Genomic DNA, 18,747 nt, shown 5'->3' with positions numbered 1-18,747 from the left:
CATTATAATATTGAGGTATCCTCTAATAGCACTATCCTAAGAGTTATTGATATGTGAAAGGATATTAATAATATTTGTCATTTTATTTCTATTTTTGAAATGTACCAGTCACCACATCTACATTTCCTTAAAACAATAATTCACAAAGTAAAGCAAACTTTAAGAATTGAATGATAGTTAGAAACTTATTTAACAGAAGTTAGTGTTTCTACCAGAGCTTCTCATTATAACTAGGTCAATATAAATATTATAACAGTATGAAGGATTATTGATCCAGTAATAGTAACTTCTGTAATAATTTTAGTCAACGAGAAAAATATCTGTATTATGAATCTACTGCAACAAGCCTCTTAATAAATTACATCAATGTTGATCCACCAAATATGAATGATCACAATAATTAGTGGCACCGCAATCTTGTTCACATACTGTTAACTGTTACAATTCATTTTGAATGGGAATTGGTTACCATTTAATGGTTTTTTTTTGAAACTTGGAGAATTTCCACCTGCATTATTCTCGTACATGATGACTAGCCGTAAACTTCATGTTTATGCAACATATTTCTTGATAGTCAAGGGCTAGGGCTAGACTTACTTAACTACCTACATCATTCTCGAAAGATACTCGCACTATCTTTTCCCAGCGAAAGTGAATACCAGTTAAAACTTAGCAGTATTCCTTATGATACTTTGCAGTAAATTTTCGGAGAGAACAAAACTTTTTCAAGCTCTGAGATAAAAGTTTCCACACCGTTCAAGTAAAAGATAACATTAATCTTTATAAGTACCATTAACACTGGAAGTGAATTTCAGTACTATAGCTCAAAGTCTGAAATATTTTGTATTAAATTGATTTACGACCATTAAACACTTGAGTTAGTGTTTTTTTTGCAGATAAAAAATAGAAAGTTGATGATCGATGTTTCAAAACTTTTGTTATAGTAATATTTGTTTGATCAAACATCTTTCTACCAGTGTTTAATGATATAATATGGTTTATACACATCGATTGAATTGAATAATAGTTAAAATTTTCACTAGCAGTTAATATTCAGTAGATAAAGTAATATGTAATCAAAGAAGTAGAATTACTGAAATCACTCTTATAGCCATATAGACTAATAAAAAAGTTAAAAATAGCATACCAAAGAATTAGTAATGAATCATAGCTAGAAATTTCAAAACTAAGAACATTTTCATTTACATTTGGATGATTTCTCTGAAATCATAATTGAGTAACCTCGAATTGAATATTATTTCCCTATATTTTTCTGTGAAATAGAAGGTCTACATGGAACAGGAATCGATTCATTTTCCATTCTCTTCACTGTACTGTAGGATTATCTATACAATATGGATTAACTGTAGGTATCACATACGAATCCATAACAAAATTATCTAAAAAACTTGAGAGGTTTTTCAATAAAAATTCTCAATCGAAATATCTAATTGAAAGGAATTGTTCAAGTAAATATTATGGAAGATTGTAATGAGTCTCAATATAAATATTTTAGAATTGAGAAAAAATGAAAAGATCGTTTTTAATACGTTATTTTTAATATTAATATTATTTATTATTTTCAATACGACATGCTCCAATGTATATGAATGTCATAACTGTGCTTCATTTTATATATTGGGGTAGTTCCATTTGCATCTCAACAGACTCAGTAAAGGAAATTCACAATCATATGTGCTTCTGAAGTGCCTATTTCCAACTTATAATTTTGTTCCACTTATTAGTCTACCACTAGGCATGAACCTCATTGTTCACTCTATTTTTGGCCCATTCACTATTTTTTTCCAAGGAGCACTATCAACTGTCCAATTTCAATCTACAAATGTCTATTTTGTTGTCCCAGTTCTACATGGGAACACACGCCACTCTTTTTTCGACTACTCTGCTATCAAAATGCCTAAAGTAATCTCACAGATGGAGGTCGTAAACCTATATTACTTGGAAAAGTCTACTTTTATACGTCTGTATTTTTATTTCTCAACTTCCTTCCCACACCATTTTCGTTTGCTCTTTCTGCTCACAATGCAGAAATGCCCTCCATTTCTTTTCAACTTTCTTTTACAGTTTCTTCCTACTTTCATCTTGGACGACCCCAACGTTCTCCACTTGTTTTGATCTTTTCATCTCTTTCATCTCCTCTCTCCCTCATCCTCCCTCTGCACCCTCCTCTCTGCCAACTTCTATAACATGTATCTTGTGAAAATTTAATACGATTTCTCCCTCAGAAACATTGAATGTAAGTAATAGCCTCCAAAAAAGTTGGGATGCTGTGCATAACTTATTCAGAGTGCAACTTATAGTCATATAAATAATGTTTACCTCTGCAAACTCCACGATTTGTTAGATTGAAATTTGAATCATCATATCATAGTATCCAGATGTCTATACTTCTAGTCAAAAGATTCTAATCTTATATCTATTATCTTTCATATAATACAATCCATATATATAAAAGCGGAATGGCACTCACTCACTGACTGACTCACTCACTCACTCGCAGAACTAAAAATCTACCGGACCAAAAACGTTCAAATTTGGTAGGTATGTATGTTCAGTTGGCCCTTTAGAGGCGCACTAAGAAATCTTTTATCGATATTTTAACTCTAAGGGTGGTTTTTAAGTTCTTTTAGCATGTATATTCTTCTTATTCAAATATCTTAAAATTATAATTGAAATGCTGTCCATACCATTTGTTAATATGGAACTATAATCTAGAGAGAGTTGTTCTTCGAAACAGTTGTTCTGGTGACTAAATTAAAAATTTTGTCAGGTTGGCATTAAGTTGAGTTGACTTTGTTAGGTTGGCACCAAGTTGAAGATTGAAATGCATTTATCCAGGACCTCCTAAATACCAATTTATCCAATTAGCCAAAATTAGCGTTTTCTCAGCTTTTCTGCGTTTCCTCACCTTTTTCAAGGCCTTGGAAATATATTTAAAAAAATCCAGTACACAGGTTTAGCTGAGGTGGAAGAATTTTGTTCGCCAAAGATACGCAGATATAGTAACAGGTGTTGTTCGAGATCAAATTGACATAATACGTTCAAATTCGGTACAGAGGTTCCGCTGAGGTCTACATGCAGGCGAGCGAAGCGAGCCCGCTGATCTCATTTTGGACAATCCAGTCGGGGGTCCAGGATTCGGTACAGAGGTTCCGCTGAGGTCTACATGCAGGCGAGCGAAGCGAGCCTGCTGATCTCATTTTTGGACGATCCTTTCGGGGGTCCAGGGGGCGGAGCCCCCTTGCTAGACGGATATGACGAGCGAAGCGAGCCTGACGGCTAGTCCAATATAATATTGGATAATCTTCAAATGTGCTTTCATATAGGAGATTCAAATTTCAACTACAGTACTTGCTATTTTGTAAATTATACTTCTTTCTTATTGGGTTTCAAATAATTGAATTATAAAGAAATATATGTTTGGAAAAATACATGTATTGTATGGCAGTAAAAGGATAATATTTGAAGATGATTATTTATAATGTTGTTTATTACTTATGTATTGTCATTCTACAAAACTATTATTGGTAGCAAAGTAAACACTACAATACTGCACACTGTAGCAAGATCAACATACCCTTGAATGTTCGAGAGTATTAATTAAAAATGGTCTTCAATCCAGTCCAATTCAATTTATTATTGCATCCTAAACATCTGACAATCAGACAGAGGATGAGTAAAAATAGAGCAACCTTGCAAAGGTTCTCAACAAATAAAACAATCACATTGATAATATACCGTGATTATTCAATAGTCACATAAGATATATACATTTTTTGAAACACAGTCAGTCAAAAGAGCCTATGTGCAAGGGCCTGGGTTGGATCAAAGACAAGGAACAATTCATTCATTACTCCTGCGGAAATTCATCCACAGAATAGTATGGTCTTTCAATCAACAGTCTCGTTAACAATTTTCTGAATTTCTGTAAGTCCGCCATGTCTCTAATATCCTAATGGAGCCTATTATATATTTTTGGGCCCATATATTGCGGATATTTTTCAAACATGGTGATTCTATGAGCAGCCACTGATAGGCTGAGTGCCTTTTATTGTAACAAGTACAAGTATAGCTTGATCTCTGTCATTCGTCAAGTTAGGTAGATAATGTATTATATAATGGATAATGAATTCATTGCCAAATAGAAGAAATAGTTCTACAAATGAAAATAATCATTAAAAATACAATAGGTTTTGGCGTGACTGGAAAAAGAAACCTTGAGCTCCAGCCAAGCGTTCTAAATTAAGAAATACATTTTTCAATCCAATAACAGCAGTACAAATGAAACAAATCTTTTGATGGATGATAATCTACGGTTTTTAATTTTATCAATACTCCAGGTACTTCAAAACAAAACTTTATAAACACATACTCTATGTAACATTTAACTCTTCCACTTCTAGAATTCCTATATATACGTGCATTTGATCAAATATCGATCAAATCGAGGATTTGAGAAAAATCCATGACATAATTTGATATTTTGAACCACCCAACTCTGTAATTTTCAATTTGTGGCTCATACTTCACATACTTTGCGCCTTTTATGCCGGGGTTTGGATGTCAGCGTGGCGTTCATCTGGCTCTCCAAAGAAATCTTGTTGCACAAAAGTCTGCTGATGACTTGAGGGAATTCTTCGGAATTGCAAACATTGGCCTGCAAATTTAATACAAGGCTGCTTAGGAGAATAGGTTTCTAGCGCAACCTGGAACAAGTGAGAGCGAGGCAAATTTTAATAGTGAAACTTTTGCTGTGTGTGTATGTGTGCGAGCTCTTAAGAGAGATTCAGTAAGTGTGTGAGAGTGAGGAAGCATGTGTGAGTGTGTGTTTGAAAGAAAGTAGTAGAATAAGAAATAAGGGAGGGAGTGAACACGAATCTGGATATGAAAGAGAAGAAAGAAGAAAGCATCAAGTTTTCGAACCACTTTTTTTAATGTCTGTCTAATATGACATTTCTTATGAAATATGTTTTCCATTACGTGGAGCAATAAAGCGAATCGCCTGGGAAAATGGAGAGAAAATTGTTTTTCTTACTTCAACTCTTCTCACTCATTTTCTCTCTCTCTTCTCATCACTTTTTCTTCCGTTCGTGTTTCCTTCTTCTATTCCTTTCCATTCCTACTTCTCCTTCCTTCCCCAATACATCTCCCCTCATTCTTCTCAACTCAATAGAAACTCTCTGCAATACTGGTGAATATATATTTATGCATTATATTCTCTCATTTTCTGATTCGCGAGAGTATTGCACTACTCTCTCACTCCTCCATACCCATTCAATTGCACTGCTCTTATTATTCTTCGCCATGTCTTTCGAATATTTCCCCTTTGAAAATGAGATCCAGGCATAAATCGATTTGAGTACAGTCGTAATACATTCTCATAGAGTTGAAAGGAAAAAGAATCGGAGAATAAGTTCATGCATTCATTACAATTTCATTATTGCTATACCTATTTTTTGGCATTTACTCTCATTTCCTCAAATCCCTTCCTCTATCCTATTTCCTTGCATTCCTCTCGTTCTTGATCTTCTTGTTCTTTCTCATGTTCTCCTTGTTCTTCTCCCTGTTATTCTTCTTTTCCTTCTTCTTGTTCTTCTTCTATTAATTCTAATTGTTCTTTTCCTTATGCTTCTACGTGCTCTTCTTCTTGTTATCCTTCTTCATTTACTGACTTTTCTGGCTCATCCTTCTTGTAACAATTTTGGACGTGATTATTTTTATCTTGTTTTTCTGTTATTTCGGTTCTAAATTCGATTGTATTATCAGCTTGTTTTTCTCAGTGAGACAAAGATGCACTTATGGGATCGAACTGTACCCTTCGAATAATCTACTTTCTTGTTCTCTCCAGTTCTTTTTTGCTATTTTCTTTCTCTCTTTTTCTGTCCTTGTTGGTAACTTTGAGTTTGCATTGCTCTTTCTCTCTAGTTTCTTTGTCTAATTTTGATAATTCCGTTTTGCTTACGTCACTGTCTTGTTTGCTACCCCGTCTTCAACGCTCGATGATCCATTTCTGTCTCTGAATTTCGTGAGTGGAGGTTGTAAATTTAACTTTTTCCTTTGATTCCATTTTTATTTAGCTTATGCTAAATTTTTCTATTTATTACAATATGTAGTTGATCAGAGACAGATTTCATACATCACAAGTTGTGATATTATTATTATTTTCTTTATTTTTTTTATTTCCTTTTTAAATATGTAAATTTTCTTGTTTGTTATAAAAAAAAAAAAGAAAAGTAATCATGTCCGAAAATTTAATTGAGTATTCATTCTAGCTGGCCTAAGTTATGGCAATTTATTTATATTTGTTGAAAACCTCATTCATCACATATGTATCCATAGTAATTTCTACAATTTCCGCTGTACAGGTAAAGCATTATTTATTTATATACTTTACTTATTGTTTTATAAGTCAAGTCTGATCAGATTATAATTAATCCCAGCTTTCCTTAAATTTGTTTTTCAGCTCTAATTCTCGTAATTCAAAATGTTGGAAATATTTCTATGCAAGTTTATATAATAGTAAAATTAAATTAATAAATAAATAAATATCATATTATCTTTGTCACGCTGGTCAAATAAATAAATAAATAATTGAATAAAATTGTAAAGCCTTATTCAAGTTATAATTTTTCTTTTTAAAAAAATCTCTTTTGGAAGCTTCACTTCGAGTATCTTGAATTATTTATCTTTAAACTATTATTGATGAATTTATTAAAGATCATGTGTATTGTTGATTTTGTTAAGAAGAGCAAATTCTGTATTATTGATCTCTCCTTTAGTATTACAGTATTTATATATATTCTTTTCGTTTCTCTATTATTTAGCGGTCGTTGACTCGTAGACACGTAGACTCGTAGACTCGTAGTATCACAGGATGTCTTAGTTATGGCCATGGAAGCTGAATCCTTGCTGACCAACTCATCACAAGGAAACCAATATTTCCAGAAAAGATCTAAATTCGCCGTAAAAAGGATACTTCAAGAACTTCTTGTGCAGTGAAAAATTAATAAGTGAAAAATTTGAATAAAGTGTACGGAGGCCTCCTCACTTCAATACACCAGGTATTTACGAAACAACCAATATTAATTTATGGAAAATTCACAGGCAACTACTTCGCAAAAATAAATGGGTCAGCATAATAAATAAATTTGTAATTACTTGATTTAAATTTTGTTTATTTTTTGGAAATTCTATTTATTTGATCTATTATGTATCTTAAAATGAACAGATTGTGAACTGCAGAAACCATTTTGAACCAATGCTAGATACTACAATTCCAAAAGCTGTCATGAAATATAGACCCTATGGTAGAAGGGATTTTGGCAGACCTCTAAAAAGATGGTAAGATAAATAATTATATCCTTTGAAACTGGAAGAGGTGTGTGTACGTCTAATCCTGGATAGAAGAAGGGAAAACAAAAAAGAAGAAGAAAAAGAGTGCATGTTCAAAAATCTTACTAACATAACTTTTCACTGACTGATTAAGGTGTGATAGATAACTCACAGCAAGGATAAAATGAATTTTATGATCAGCAGTCACCAACATATCATTTTTAAACCACAACAGTAGGTCCTCGGCATTGGCTGTTTGAACGCTATTTTTCACTTTTGAACACTTTTATATAGCAGTTTTATATTCTAGATCTTCCGCTGGAGCCTTTGAATTTCCAAAACGTCAAACTTTATCGAGCCCATCACATTGTTTGACTTCTATTTCTCTGCGTTAAAATACTTGAGACATCTGGAAAATTAAAATAGTTATTTCCAATTTAAATTTTTTAGATTCTATTGTACTTCCACTTTCTCAGTAGTTTTGAAGGTAATACAGTGTAAATAGTTATTCATGCCTTCTTGATATTTTTTATTCGAATATGAAGAGTTAAGGATCACACAACATCAAGCAAGAAAAGGGAAGAGAAAAAGCCTGACGTGATTGTTAAGACATCTTCTTTTTCTCATCCTATTCCACTCTTCATTCCCTTCTTGCCTCTTGAAAGCAGATGAACTTGCACAGAAATATAGTGTTCTATTTTTGTAGAACAATGATTTTCCACAGTTGTATTGCTACAGAAAACAACTCTTTTCAAAACCACGAAAGAAGACAGTGCATTGTAACCACAAGTTTCCACTCAACTTAATGAGTGAACTCCACTCTCAATTATTATTCATTGACGATTTTCACTCTGTTTTCTGTTTTTCTGTTTTAGTGGAGGACAGTATAAAAGCCGATTCAATGATAAAATCCTCCCACTTTCGCGCTTCACACTCAATCCACGTCGGTGGATTTATTTCAAGCCCAATTATTTATATTTATTTCCAATTCTCATGAATACCATTTAATTTTCAATGGCCTTATTGATAATATCATATTCTTTCTCTCATTCACACTTAGTAACACTACAGTAACACTACTCCAATATAATGAGACTAGTCTAAAGAAAATGACAAATGAGTGAGAAGTTGGAGAGAACAAATTATTTTTGCAATTATTCTTGAATGTTATAGAAAATTCAAATTCCATCAACTAATGAGTTTCGCATTGGGAAATTCCTTGAATTAGGAAATTTTTATTGAACCAGTATTTATAATTTTTATGATGAATTATTTATCTGACATACAGTGTAGGAGCATACAGAAAAACCCAAAATTTATGAAATTCAAATAATATTTTTTCAAACCCTATCAACATTCAATGATTTAAAATTGTTCAATTGATTTCTTAACATACTGAACTGTATTGCTATTTCAATTTTCTTAAGCCATTACGGAGTGGAAATCATGTACTATTTTTCAACAGTATTATATTCATATCACACTCTCAAAAACACCACAGACTATCCTACAGAATTTATGGCTCATTTATCTTCAGTTTTCCGATGTTGTTCTCGACCCCTTCACATGGCACTAAATGATTTCAAACAGGCAAACAAAAGTCGGTGCTCATAAATAATGCAACTTTCATGGATATATTGTCGTCATTATTTCAAACTGTGAGACTTTTCGCATAAATAAGTTAACTTGCCATAAATATACGTGGCGCCCTGTTTTGAAACTTTACAAAGGAATGTCACATCCATTGTCTCATTCTGCTTCATTTAAACATTTCTCTAATTTTTCTTCTGTTTCATTTTTCATTCTATATCCATCCTTATTCCCTCTCTTCCTCTTTCCTCTCTCATCACTCTCTTTGCTCTCCTAATTCTTCCTATCACTCACGCTTTATACTCTTTAAAACCTCAAATGAAATCGAGTAATAAAATGAGCTTCTATTATACAAGTAGGCTATAAGTCGGAGTCGAAATTTGGTTCTCTGTGGCTCTAAATGTGACAACTCACACTCTTAAGTATTAAGTATTACTCACTGTGATGATAAAACAGCTGTAATATTTATAATCTGTTATCTCTGTTACTAAGACACATATTTAATGTCGAATAAAGCTCGTGTTGAGTCAAATTCTATTACAATTTATTCGACATTAAATATAAAATAAATGGGTCCGAAAAGAAAAACGAGTAAACGTCAAGATTTAGTCAGTGAAGGAGAAAACGATTCGCAAAACCAAATGCTTGGAAAAATACTGAAACCAACAGTTTTATCGATTGACCAAGATTCAGATGAAGCACCGAAAACGTGGAGACATTGGAAGGTAACATTTTTAAACTTCTTAAAAAACAATTCAATCCCGAAAAAGGATGAATTGAATGTTTTGATCAATTATGTGTCACCGAATATTTTAGAAAGTATTTGCAATTGTATATCATTTGAAGAAGCTATAACAACTCTTGAAGAAAGCTTTATAAACCTCAAAATGTAGTACATGCACGTTACTGCTTATCTAAAGCAAAACAAACCCATGGAGAATCAATTGATCAATTCTATAATAAACTAAAACGGCTAAGTTTACCATGTAACTTTCAAGCAGTCACGGCTGACGATAACAAAAGTGAATATATCCGAGACGCGTTCATCTCCGGATTAGAATCATCGAAAATCAGACAACATCTTTTCGAAATGAAATCGCTAACTTTGCAAGACGCTATCTCACAAGCACGAATGTTAGAGAATGCTGAAAACATTGCTAAAGAATACGAAACCAGTTCAGAATATGTTAACACAGTCCTAGCAAACGAGAATAAAAATACCGAGAAAACGACTTTAGTCCGTAATTCTTACCAAAAGAAGATTCAATGCAGATTTTGTGGCTATAATAATCATACTGATAATAGCCAATGCCCAGCAAAAGGACAACCACGCCTAACTTGTAATCGAATAGGCCATTTTTCAAAAGTATGCAGAGCACGAAACGATAAAAAAACCAAATGGTATCTGCCACAGTAATTTCAGCAGCAAATACCAGCACTGACCTCTCAAAATGTCTTGTTCCTATACGTGTTAATGGAATAGATACATTGGCACTATTAGACACTGGGAGCACAGCAAGTTTTATAGATAAGAAACTAGTAGTACAATCGAAGATGAAAACTATGCCATATTCCAATTTGATTACATTTGCTTCAAGTGCCTGCAACACTAAAACAACTGAGTGCGCTTTGAGTGAAATATATTTCCAGAACGAAGAATATAATGATTTTCCTTTGATCGTATTGAACAAATGTTGCGCTAGTGTAATTTTGGGACACGATTTTCTAAAGAACTTTTCATCCATCACTTTTGATTTCGGTGGATCTAAAGCAGCACTACAACTGAATGAAGACAATGACGCAAGAAGGCCTACTTATGAAATTAAAAAGTGTGCTCTAGCCCAAGCTACAGTAGAACCTGTCTCATTGCTTCGTGATCTTCAACCGGACTGTCGGCCTATAATAACTAAATCGAGACGACATTCAGAAGAGGATTACTTGTTTATGATGAATGAAGTCAAACGGCTTAAAGATGCTGATATTATAGAAAATAGTCATTCTTCTTGGAGAGCTCAAGCATTTGTTACTTCAAGAGAGAACCAAAAGAAACGTATGGTGATTGACTATTCACAGACCATCAACAAATTCACGAATTTGGATGCCTATCCACTACCACTAATGGAAGAATTAGTCAATAAGGTAGCGCAATATAAAATATTCTCATCTATTGACCTGAAATCTGCCTATCACCAGATACCAATCTTGCCTGAGGAAAGGCATTTCACCGCATTTGAAGTTGGACACAAACTGTATCAATTCAAAAGAATTCCGTTCGGAGTCACGAATGGAGTAGCTGCTTTCCAGAAAGTGATTGATCAAATCATAGAACAAGAAAATTTGACATCATGTTATGCCTATTTAGATGATATTATTGTATGCGGAAGGACCCAAGAAGAACATGATGAAAATTTAGAAAATTTCTGGAGAGCAACAGAAAAATATGGCCTCACGATTAATGAAGAAAAGTGTAAAATATCTATGGAGAATTTAACCTTTCTGGGATTCGAAATTGGTCAGGGTATGATTAAGCCCGATCCAGATCGATTGAAACCACTCCTTGACTTACCAGCTCCAAAAAATCAGAAAGAATTGAAGCGTGTCCTTGGAATGCTTGCACACTACTCCAAATGGATAAAAGAATTTTCAAAAAAGATCCATCCACTTGTGCATAATACTCACTTCCCGTTGAATGAAGAATGCAGAAATATATTTGAATCATTAAAGGAAGAAATAGGATCTGCAGTTCTAGTGCACATTGATGAAAAAGTCCCGTTCACTTTGGAAACTGATGCCTCAGATTACGCTATTGGAGCAGTATTAACACAGAATGAGAGACCAGTGGCGTTTTTCTCAAGAACTCTTTCCACATCTGAAACTAGGCACTCTGCAGTGGAAAAAGAAGCTTATGCCATTGTGGAATCAATCAGGAAATGGCGACATTACTTACTTGGACGAGAATTTACACTTATCACAGACCAGAAATCAGTTTCATTCATGTTTAGTAATAAACAAACCAGAAAGATTAAGAATGACAAAATCCAACGATGGCGCCTTGAATTGTCAGAATATAAGTTCAATATAATTTATAGAGTTGGAAAAGAGAATATACCAGCAGATACACTATCAAGAGTCTGTGCCACTGTTGGATGCCATACAGATATAAAGAAACTGATAAAAATTCATGAGGACCTGTGTCATCCAGGAGTTACTCGACTCCATCATTGGACCAAAACAAAGAACTTACCATATTCAATAGATGATGTAAAAGAAGTATGTTCCAAATGTATTACATGTTCTGAAATGAAACCACGCTATGCCAAAGGAACTGGCCGCCTTATCAAAGCAACTCGACCATTTGAACGTCTTAATATGGATTTCAAAGGCCCACTACAATCAAGTTCAAGGAACAAGTATATTTTAGTTCTTATAGACGAATATTCCAGATTCCCATTTGCCTTCCCCTGTCCTGACATGACTACTAATACAGTAATAAAACACCTTACATCACTATTCTCTCTTTTTGGTGTACCGTCTTACATACATTCCGATAGAGGAACATCGTTTATGTCATCAGCTTTGAAAAATTTCCTACTATCAAAAGGAATTGCCAGCAGCAGAACATCGCCCTATAATCCAGCCGGTAATGGGCAAGTCGAACGGTACAATGGAGTTATATGGAAAAGTGTGATGCTAGCCCTAAAATCGAGAGGTTTGAACAACAGTCACTGGGAACAAGTTCTCCCCGATGCCCTTAACTCTATTCGTTCCCTATTATGCACAAGCACCAACTGCACACCACATGAGCTGATGTTTTTACATGCAAGAAACTCAAGTAATGGAAAACCATTACCAACCTGGCTATTGACACCTGGACCAGTATGGTTGAAGAAGATCACAAAAAACTCAAAACAAGAATCGCAAGTTGAAAAAGTTGAATTAATCGAGAGTAACCCTGAATATGCGTTTGTTCGCCACAACGACGGCAGAGAATCGACAGTCTCACTTCGCCAGCTCGCCCCATACCCCACGAGTGCCGATTGATATTAAGGGGGGAAGATTGTGATGATAAAACAGCTGTAATATTTATAATCTGTTATCTCTGTTACTAAGACACATATTTAATGTCGAATAAAGCTCGTGTTGAGTCAAATTCTATTACACTCACGTTCTTGAATTTTACTTAACTCTTGTGAGTCGAATGTTTCGTTGATTTTTTAATTATTATGCATGGCATGGATTGGAGTATTTGATACAATTCCAACTTGATAATGCGACATGGACATATCCTTGGAAGTCACTCATAAGACAATAAGAAGTCACCCAAGATAATTTATGTGTGAAAGTCTTGAAGCAGAATCGAATCAGATTTTATTACTCCAATACAATGGAAATCTGATACATGATATCAGAAAAGTACATGTATGATATACATGATGATAGTGTATATATAGGCTTTCATACAATCACTTCACTTAAATGGGCTACTTTATTCAAATTAATAAAAACAATATAAAAACCTGTAGAACCCTTTTATTAAAACATTTAATTTTTTTGTTTTAAAGTTTTAAAAATGTTTTAATAAAAGGGTACTACAATTTTTTATTGTTTTTATTGATGTGATATAGTCTACGTGATGTAGAAAAGGACAAGAAATCTATGTGGAATGTGAGTAATACAAAATAATTATGTTGATAAAAAACCCGAGTGTAAGACAAGTGTTTGATAGAAGGAAATTTAAAATAGTTTTGGTTAGTTCAACATGACAAGATAAATTGCTGTTGTAGGTGATTGACTAAAAGTCTACGTTGATAATGATTCATTATTGATTCGATTTCAAATATTTGTAGAATATTAAAACTGAGGGAGAGTTGTACCGTATCCACGATACGGTTTTGCGTGGAATCGCTTTTGCGTGGAATCAATATAATACAACACAACAAGAACGTCTCTTGATTCAGAACTAACTAATATTGTTTGGAACAACGAATTTGGATTTCATGAGTAAACATCATCAATCAAACCGACTGTAGACTTGTACGTTCAATCAGTTTATTACTGCTCCACAATGATGAGTCGTGCTTGTCATCGCATTCACCAAATGAATAATCAATACAACTTGCTTTCCAACTCACGAATCATAGATTGCTTTGCTCATTATACAACATACTCGTAGAGATTGACTTGTCAATTATATCAACATTGATGAGATACAGTGAGTGGTAACTTTGTCGGCTTTAACCAAGATTCACGAAATAAAGTACTGTACAATTTCTCTTGTTTGTGTGATCAGTTATGAGAAGAATATAAAACATGAATTATTAAACTCAATGTTATAAGTATCATTCAACATGGAGAAAAATTATCCACAGCTATCATTATTTGATGATAATTGAAATTTTTTCATCCATGTCATGATTGAATACTCGTTTTGCTTTGGAAGGATAGCTGTAAAAGAGAAAAATGATTCTACAAATTCGATGAGGATTTTAATATACTGTGGGATGATACGAAAAAGTTAATTATGGTATCAATTTCAATATTATATCATACTAGCCGTCAGGCTCGCTTCGCTCGCCATATCCGTCTAGCCAGGGGGCTCCGCCCCCTGGACCCCCGACAGGATCGTCCAAGAATGATATCAGCAGGCTCGCTTCGCTCGCCTGCATTTTTCATTTTTATCATATTATATTAGGACAATCCAGTCGGGGGTCCAGACTAAACGTCTGGCTAAACGGATATGGCGAGCGAAGCGAGCCTGACGGCTAGTAATATAATATTCCCAGGATTGAAGTAACAGTGTCCAATCAATTTTTCCGCGATAAATGCATTTAAATCTTCAACTTGGTGCCAACCTAACAAAATCAACTCAACTTAATGCCAACCTGACAAAATTATTAATTTAGTTGCCAGTTAACAACTGTTTCGAAGAGGTACTCTATCTAGATTATAGTTCTATAGTAACATATGATATGGAAATTTCAATTCTAATTAAGAGATTGGGAGAAGAAGAATATACATGCTAAAAGACGAACTTTAAACCCTTAAAAACAACCCTTAGAGTTAAAATATTGCCAAAAGATTTCTTAGTGCGCCTCTAAAAGGCCAACTGAACATACCTACCAAATTTGAACGTTTTTGGTCCGGTAGATTTTTAGTTATGCGAGTGAGTGAGTGAGTGAGTGAGTGAGTGAGTGAGTGCCATTTCGCTTTTATATATATAGATTTGTGTTACTGGTGAAGCGCACCAAGTCGACTTAATGCATTTCTCTTGATCAAGAATGTGCAGTAAGTTTGAATGAGATAACTAATTCCTTTTAGTGCTTTTCTCCTGAAATAAAACAACACAACCTGACTTGATGCTTTTTTGAATCAGCTGTATATCTATGAAAATATCAACATCAGAGCTTAGTGCTTTTCACCAGAGCATCGAAAAATGTATTACTTAGTGCATAAACCTCATTTCGACCATTTTTTGACTTAGTGCATTTTGCTTGTAAGCAGACGAATATGTTCCAGTGCACTCGTTGCAATTTGCAGAGCGTACCTGATTTGACAATATTCACTCTTGACCGAATGTAGTGAAACGAAATATGTTGTTATGTAAATAATTTTTCCTACAGTTACGTTGAAAAGTGGCCATTGCTGCACTGATTACAGAACGCAAAGAATCACTTTTCCGCTCTAGTGCGGGAAAAATGTTTCTGCACTCCAGATTTGCAACATGGCAACGCAAAATAGTTAGTAGGTTATATGGAGCAACAGTGCAGCAAAATCAAAATGAAGTTGGTAACAGTGACAGGGCTGCTATAGTGAGCAGAGGTGCAACGAAGCACAACGCGCTAATTATTAGTATTAGATATTATAACCAAGGACAACATTTTTATTCAATTTGACAATAAATTAAGGATTTTATCAATAATAAAATTACACAGAAAAACATTTGATGCATTTAAGGCAATTTTACCCATAATTACCCACTTCTCATATTCAATGGTAACTGTAGGAAAAACTTAATGTGAAATACGTGCGCAAAGTTCCTCTGCTGCACTCAAGAAACCATTCCGCCCTCGCCTACGGCTCGGGCGTAAACGTTTCTTTCGGTGCAGCAAACTGTCACTTTGCGCACTAGTTGCACAAATAACTATTTCTCGTGAGCGAAACGAGTTTTATAAGTTATAACTTAGTATTGGAACATGAGAATCATGTAGTGGAAGATTGATAAAATTGATGAGGAATATAATATTGGATGTACCATGAATTACATTGATTTCATGATAGTACAGTACACGTACTTGATCATCTTCAAACTCTTATAAAGTGATGTTCAAATAATAAACTATTAGCCATTCAGCAAAACTCAATGCGGAACTCACTCTAGTATACAGTATTTTGCGCAATATTGTTTTGAAATCATATTTCTTTAGCAGATTTGTTGTAGTTGAAATTATTATTTCGGCATCATTCCAGATCAGTCGATACAAGTTGCTGGCTGGGCCAAAATGCACAGACTGGAATTGGATTTCGCACAAAATTATTTGGCACCAAGATTGACATGATGCTAGCCGAGAAATTTAGCTGTAACTGCATTAGAAGCGTATACAATACAGGCGTACTGCCAGTGCCTTCAAGCTTAAAGCTTCTAAAGATTACTTCTCAAAGGACTAAATCAATTTCACTCTTGCTGTGTTAACTCTATTAACTGAAGAGAACAAGTTTATGCTCTATATTTCTGTGTCGCTCGATCAATACGCGATTCGCGCAACTTGCCATTTGATCAAACTCCTCTCCTCCTCCTCCTCCTCCTTCTCTGTTAATCATCACTCACTACTCACTAACACTCCCACATAAATCCAATCTCTTCTTCCCTCTTGCTCTCGTTCTTCTATTTATTCTTGTCTCGAGAAAATGTTAGGATTTTTGGTAAATAAATTCTTCGACAGGAAAATCAAATGCAATGAGGAACCTTTTTTCCAATAGTTTGCTATTGTACTGGATATTCGAGTAGTAAGTATAGTTCGAAACTCCTCACCACTTTGTTAATAATTGCAAGGACAACTCGATATTCAATCTTAGTAAAAAAAGTAAAAAATTAATTCATTTTGTTCGTCGAAGACTAGGAAATATTCAGTAGAACTTGTCAATATAATTTAAATGATTTCAAGACTTTCATAGACTTCCCAGTATGAGATTATCATTATTTGTTATTCCACGAGATTTCAATTGATAAGATCTCAATTAATAAGATTTCAATCCATTCTTTTTTAAATTTGAATCAAGTTATCTGCTATTACTATTATCACACTTCACTAATTCATCTGGAAAATGAAAAAAAAAACATTTTTCATCAAGATTTCCATAAAGATTATCGTATCATTCATTATTGTGGATTCAATTCATTTAATTAAATGGAATAGGATCAGCTTTCATGAAAATTCCATTATTGGGTCAATCTATTATTGGGTTCATAAATGATGAGGATGGAAATAGGTTTTGAGGAAAGAGGAAGTGCCCACAGTGAGTGGATGTTGAGCTGTAGAATGCAGCTTATTGCTTGGAGCAAGGTCGTGCAACGGAAAAAGTGACGTGTTAAAGTTGTTGGTGACCGGAAATCGGGCCACTTAGGCCGCAACGGGCGGTAGGGGGGGGGGCAACACTTTTTCCGGAGCAATAAATCGTTGGGGTGACCGGTGAGGACAAGGGTGGGGGTGTGACGACCTTGCGGCTATCGGTGTTGAGGCAGGTCGGCCACGATAATACGAGCAGTCTAGTAACGATCAACAAGCTGCTAAGGGGTCAACAGAGGAGCCGGAAAAGCCTTAGACCTGACGCCTTGCTGCGGGAGGGGAAGGTTGTAAAGGAGTCGTGTTTCGGGGTGGGAAATGGGGGCAACAACCCAGCCAGCATTCTGGAAACCGATCCCCGGTTGAGGGGGCATCCCACCCCTCCATGCCATCCCCACCACGTGAGGGGAAAGCCCGGCACGCGAGGAGCTCTCACGCTGTATGAAGTAGAAGGGGTAGAGGGGCTTTAAGAGATAATAATGAATATTTGATGAGGATGGGAGAAGAATGCAAATATCGCCATACGAGACGTCACGAATCGATACATGCGTCATTTCAGCTTGTTACCATGGCAACTGGAAGACGTTGAGTAGTGGGTGGGTAAGGGGGAGAGGCGACCCTCTCAAGCCATCTCAACTTAACCGGATGAATATTTTTGTATTCAAAATAGAGGTGCTTTTTTGAGATGTTTTTTCGGGGGAGATTCCACCTACCCTGTTTGCCTCACAACAACCTCCCCTCAGTTGGCTACACAACATTTTCACCTGAGTGGCAGTGAGGAGTGAAGGGGGGTTGGTGAGAGGAGTGGGGGAAGTGTCGTGTGCCACACTGTAGTGTCGCGTGCTCGCCCCCTCAGGGCAATTTCACTTGTTTGAATGAGGGTGCAAAAATGTGTGAAACAATATTGCGGTGATGAGAGCTTGTGTCAAATACCTTCTAAACAATCGTTGTCGATCAAATGAGCTACTGTTGTAATATTTTTCATATTACTTTCCAACAAAAACAATCAATCAACTTCATCGATGCTCATAGAAACATCTCATAAGAAAAATTCCAAATACCTTCTAAACAATCGTTGTCGATCAAATGAGCTACTGTTGTAATATTTTTCATATTACTTTCCAACAAAACCAATCAATCAACTTCATCGATGCTCATAGAAACATCTCATAAGAAAAATTCCAAATATCCTGCTTTTGATCGCGAATATTCAATGTACATTGTATTTTCCGCGACTTTCCTT

The 18,747-nt window shown here is 34.9% G+C and overlaps 1 long non-coding RNA gene across 1 annotated transcript; it reads left to right on the top strand.

Annotated features, from left to right (window-relative positions):
- Positions 1 to 5,711: 5,711 nt before the first annotated feature.
- LOC120353256 lies at positions 5,712 to 7,143 on the top strand. The gene is made up of 2 exons (XR_005572252.1): positions 5,712 to 6,386; positions 6,846 to 7,143. It is a non-coding gene; the product is annotated as an uncharacterized LOC120353256 (long non-coding RNA).
- The last annotated feature ends 11,604 nt before the right edge of the window (positions 7,144 to 18,747 follow it).

This window comes from Nilaparvata lugens, chromosome 10, assembly GCF_014356525.2.
Source record: "Nilaparvata lugens isolate BPH chromosome 10, ASM1435652v1, whole genome shotgun sequence".
NCBI classification, from domain to species: Eukaryota; Metazoa; Arthropoda; class Insecta; order Hemiptera; family Delphacidae; genus Nilaparvata; species Nilaparvata lugens.
Note: the sequence above shows the minus strand (reverse complement) of the source record. Positions and strands in the feature narration are given on the sequence as shown.